General features: G+C 30.4%; 1 long non-coding RNA gene across 1 annotated transcript; it reads right to left on the reverse strand.

Annotated features, from left to right (window-relative positions):
- Positions 1–4,861: 4,861 nt before the first annotated feature.
- On the reverse strand, positions 4,862–5,715 carry LOC107022580. The gene is made up of 2 exons (XR_001457130.2): positions 5,578–5,715; positions 4,862–5,493 (listed from the first exon to the last, which is right to left on the reverse strand). It is a non-coding gene; the product is annotated as an uncharacterized LOC107022580 (long non-coding RNA).
- Between the last annotated feature and the right edge of the window lie 285 nt (positions 5,716–6,000).

Here is a 6,000-nt window from a genome sequence, read left to right on the forward strand (position 1 = left end):
AATAATTTAAAAATAATATAATTTTCCTCGTCGAACAAAAGAAAATAATGTCAAAAGAAACACTTCCCTTTATACCAAACATACTCATAGTATAAAATATAACACTATAATATACCACATTAAATTAACAAAGAGTTTAAGGTCATATTTACTTGCTTGAGCAACTTGTTATCCGAGTTTAAATTATATACATTATTAATAAAGAAATTTTTACACTAACAGATTATCTCTATTTGTTTTAACAGATAATCTATCTTATTATAAAAATTATAAATCTCATGATACTTTAAGAAAGCTTACGATATCCTCTAATATATAGACCTCGTATTGTAAAAAAAAAGATTTACATTTTTTATACGTAACTTGAACTATTTTCAAATTTACAAATCTCATATATTAACAAGGTTTACTTATAAAAAGAAAGTTTTTACATTGACGATATATATATATATATACTAGATAGAGGTGGCCCGTGCTTGCACGGGCCCAACGTTGAAAGTTTTTTGTTAGTTGGATCTAAACATATATCAAATGTATGAGCCGACTAAATGTACATATGGAGATACATAGATATAGAGATCGCTAGATATTGTAAATATAGTTGGCAATTGTTTAGTTTGTTTTTCTGGCTGTATTATTTAGATATTTACATCCTATTATATTTACATAGTTCTACCTTTTGACTGCTTTTCAGAGTTGGGCAGCTCCAGATAAAAATTACCTGTGAAATAAGAGGAAAAATGAATTTAGTACAACTTAAAGTGATAGGATTATTTAAGAATGAATTTAGTATAGTAAATGTGGATCACTGCATCAACAATTCTAAAGTTTGTTAGTGAATGGAGTATTTCAGAATTAAAGACAACATGTAAGATCAAAATATAGTTTAATTATTTTGGGTTGTACCTGAGAATTTTGAAGAAGTAGGCAGCAAAAGTTTACGCCATCAACATTTAAAGGTATCAATTGTTGGAGAAATAGAATGACAAATGAATGTAGTTTGGTTAATTAGAGTTAGATTAGGATTCTAATTAACAAGCGATATTTTTGAGGGTATTAAAACAACATAAACGACAGAATGTGTATTTGCATCCGGTGGTAGTATGAATCAAGTAAAAATAAGTTGTGAAGAGAATACCTTTTCAGTCTTCCTCCATCATGATCTGGTACAACTTGCGTTTGTTGTTTTCTAGAGTTGCTGGTGCAGTGAATGGCAATAGGTGATTTCTATCAGTATTGGTCCTCCCTAACAATTTACATGAGATTTCATTTATTCTATGATCTCTAAGCACCGGTCCTCCATGCACCTAAGATCATATTTAACGATGGGATTTAGTTATCTCAAATATCTGACTAAAAAGTTTTGAGCTTTATATGTGCATCCTCTTGGGAATCAAAGTGTGAGAAAACTTTCTTTAATATCAAGTTTTGTAAAACTCCAAGCCTCATGATAAGAAAGTTTGCAACTTTAAAGTAACTAAGTTTATAAAAATAAGTTCAAAATTTGAAGTAACTAAGGTCAATTTCAGTCCATATGTTCATATCTTACCTATCCTAAATATCAATGACCTTGACAATGTGATCCAAAGAAAAGAAAACAAATGAAATCAAGATTGTTGAGAACATAAGAGAGATCTAATAACCGCCAAATTGGGGGGAAAAGAGCTGAAGTTAGGACCACTGGAACTGAAGGCACAACAATAGTTCTTGAGGTTGTTGTTTTTAATTTTTAACATCTACATCTAGTAGATTAGGTGGTCATATGTTCTCTTAATAACTGCTTAAATACCTTAAAAGAGTAACACTAAAGATACCAACAAACTTCCTTTTTTAAGAAGAGAAAAATGACACTAAAGATGAACTATTTTGTGCACCTATTAATTAAGAAGCAATCACTGTAAGAAGAACAAAGGGACACAAATCAAAAGAGCCAAATTAGGAGACAAGATGAAGGCAATTGCAGCTTCTTTAAAGGCCTTCACAAGGAATACAATATTCTCTTTTGTTCGATTACAGCCGAAGTTAAATATTGCTGAAAAATTTCAGTAATCAACTATTCTATAAAGCTTGTAAACTCCAAGGGCATGTCTAGTTAGATTACTCAAATATTAATGAAAATAAAGAGAAAAACCTTAAATGATGATTTAGTCCAATATGAAATATGTTTTAAATGATAAAAATGATGAACAATAGTTTGTTAATTACTCTCTTTGAATGGTTATTAAAAATTGTTTCATAATATATTGAATTATATGTTATATATTGTATAACTTTTTGTCTCTACATAATGTCATACATCTTCAATGTGAAGAACAAATTTTCACTCAACAAACTCATTATGGTATGATTATTAAACAAAAATGAATGACCAGTTATAATTTATAAACCGAAGATAAAACAGTTGGTATATAGCTACAAAGTCAAAGTTGGTTGCTTGACTTTTTCTATCAAATATTGATTGATTTACATGGTTAGACAGTAAAATTGTACTTACTGATAATCAATGATGATGAAATCTTGAATTCTGCTTCCATTTGAAGCTTATGATGGAGGGCTACGTACGAGGGCAAAAACATCTTGCAGTAAGTAAGAAGTTGTTAATAAGTTAGAACAGCTACGGAAAATGGGTAATATGTGTGGCAAGTATATTATAGAAAAATGTTGAGAGATACCGAACTCAAAGCATATAGCTTGATAGTCGAAACTGTGAAACGATGTAACTTTTAGTTGTATTGGTGACAACAATGGTGGTTCGGGGGTATAACCTCTTCCACTGGTTCAACAATTGTGCCCCGATCGATCGTCCTGGTGAAATCATGAACATGAGTTCCATATGCCTTCGTTGATTCTTGGACATGTCCATCGACACCAAGTGTGTTTGGAACGGAACAAACTCTTTTCATAATGTGTGATAATTGTACCGTTCTTAACAACTTGCCGTTGAGTTTCCTATTAGACAATTAATAGAGTTAGGAAGATATAACCTAACAGAAATAACAAATAGTTGGTATAGACTTTCAAAAGTTTTGAGTTTCAACTTGCCATTGTATTTGTATTTTAGACACTATGTTCTACATCAGCATTGCATATCTATCGTAACTCCAATAATAAAAAAGGTTGATGTGTTTAACAGAGCAATGTCCTTGATAAAAGAGTGTCTTTTAACTTCTCTTCCTATTCCACATGAATTTACACAAGCATAACATCACTAATTCTAATGATGAAAAAAAGATTGCTACGTGTTTTTGAATAAATTTGAATCAAGTAAATCAGATAGATTTCATGAGGTAAGTAACTTAGTTTATTCTTATGATTGTCTTCGAGTTTGATATAAAGACTAAAGACTGACTGAACAATGAAGGATATTTACTAAATAAATGAATAATAGACCTATTTTCTAGAGGGAAGTGTCGATACATATACGGGTTAATAAGATTGTGGCACATTGATTAACTTTGATTCTTAAATCTAAACTTAGTGCAACATTTTAATAAAGATACTTTTTTGATTATGAATGAAGAATGACAATGATATTTCTATATAGCACTCTAACTTATAACCATTTTTTAACATACAAAGACTTCATTTGTCTATTGAATTTGTTATTTTCATTGTTTTTAAATTGCAGTCTCTTGTGTCTTTCATGCTGGCTACTGAGAGAGAACATGTAACTATTGTTGACTAATACTGATTCTCACCTTATCTTCTACTGCTACTAATCATGGTAAAAAAATATTGTTTGGCGTACACATTAATCTCTCTTTTTTTTTTTTATGACAAACTCCTTAAGCTCTCAATTTTGGGGGACCTAATATTTTTATCAAAAAGTAGATATATTATGTGCACGTTAGAAGGATAGTTAATTGTCTAGATATTGAAAAGTAATACCACAACCAGATAGACATTATGGAGTATTTCAAAATTGTGTCCAAGAGGAAAAAAACATAAGCACAAGAGGGGTTCACTAGAAGAAGAAAATAGTCCAGCTTCGTGTCATTTCTTGTTTTGCTATGACACAAATAATGATTACTCTGACATGTATACATGTACCTATTATTTCACTCAAATAGTTGTTTTGTTCTATGGATTAGCCATGAAATACTCTTATTTGGGTGCTTTAAAGATTATAGTTCGTCTTCACGAACTCACTTGAATATTTGAAGAATTTTATACTATTTGGAGAGGAAACAAATTCCTTAGCTAGATTATGTGATGAGAAGGATAACGAATATCTTACTGATTTGATTATCGGTTTAAGGTGTTTACAAACTGATAAATCGAATCGATAATTCACAAGACGGATCAAATCGATTGATAAGCACCCCTATTAAGTCCACATAATTAACAACTTAACATAGTGGTAGATTTAAAGAAGCCAAGTACCTGCTTTTGACGCAAGATTTCTTTATGTGTGTGGTTAGATTAAACAAATTATTAACAAAATTTAACTCGCATACCTATAAAATGCATTAACTTTATAAGCAAGTATTATTATATTATATTATATATTTATTTTTGATTTATTTTAATATATTTGAGTTAATTTTTAATGTATTGGAATTAGTTTTTAATGTATTCGATTTATATATTATGTATCTTCTTAAATTCAAATGTTGAATACACATATGGAATATCTAACAAAACGAATTATAAAATTTGAAGGATGAGAATGTGTTAAGGCTAAGCATGTGTGAATGCAGGTTAAAAGCATTTATGCCATTTCATTCTTTCACCTAATTCTTTTGCTACTAAAGTCACGTGTCCGTACACGTGCCTTTATCAGACCCCACCCCACCCCTTCACAATTAAAAAAAAATCAATAATTAATTAGCAATTAAAATAATAATTAGTGAATAATTAATAATTGCTAAAGTCGTTTATTGTTATTAACGAAGCACAAAACACCAAAACAACACTGTACCGCAAAATCTCATCCATCAGCATCACCGTTAATGTGACGGAGCTGTTACATATTAATACTACTAATTACTAATTACTCACTAATCACTCACATTAATCAACAAATTTAAACAAAACTGGTAAACTAAACACAAAATTAAATTTTAAAATTACGAATATTAAACCATTTATACTTATCGCCGATTAATCTGCCGATGAAATCAAAGAGCCACAAGCGGGTTAGACCCGAATACATCTCCGAAATCCTGAAAGAAGTCCTCTACGGGCCGGGTTCTCGAACTGAAACAAATCATTTGGGAAGAAACTCTCGAACGGTGGTAAATCGCAGAAGTTCTCCGACATGGAAATGTCATTTTTGTCCCTGATATCGGAGGGTAAAATCGATAATGACTCAGCTTAAGCTTCCTCGTTATTCTGAGATTCATCAAATGAAGTTGAAGCACACCGTAGAACGGACTTCGGCGAGCGTTGACCGTTGTGGGATTCTTCGCCAGAGTTGTAGCCGGAGCAGCTGGTTTTCGTCACCGGAGGAGTGGCGAAGAAGAGGGAATAAATAGAGAATAACGATTACAGCTAGAAGAAGGAAAAAACAACCATCAAAGTTTAGGGAAAATAAAACATTAGAGAAATCAAAGAAAAAATTTGAAGGAGCCTTACCTGGGATGAATGGGAAAAACATAGAAGAGATTTTCAGCAACCAAAGTAAAAAGCAATAAAGGAAGAAAGTTGAAAGATGAAGCTAATGATGTGTCATTGAAAATATCTCTGCACAAGACACCTAATCTATAATAAAGCATTGAAAGGACGAAAATATATATATATATATATATATATATATATATATATAATTTCATAAATAAAATAAAAAAATAAAACAAAATCTTACTTTTATTTTTTATTTTGTGGATTAGAAAATTTGTATTTTATTGCTAAAAAATATATATGACATAAAAATGTAGTGTCATCAAGTGAATGTGTATTTTTTTACTTCTAAGTTATTAAAAATTACCATGATCTGATCATGAATTTGATTCAAGTAAAGTAAATTGAATTTGCATTATTATTGTGAAAATACATAGC

Source organism: Solanum pennellii, chromosome 6, assembly GCF_001406875.1.
Source record: "Solanum pennellii chromosome 6, SPENNV200".
In the NCBI taxonomy this organism is placed as follows: Eukaryota; Viridiplantae; Streptophyta; class Magnoliopsida; order Solanales; family Solanaceae; genus Solanum; species Solanum pennellii.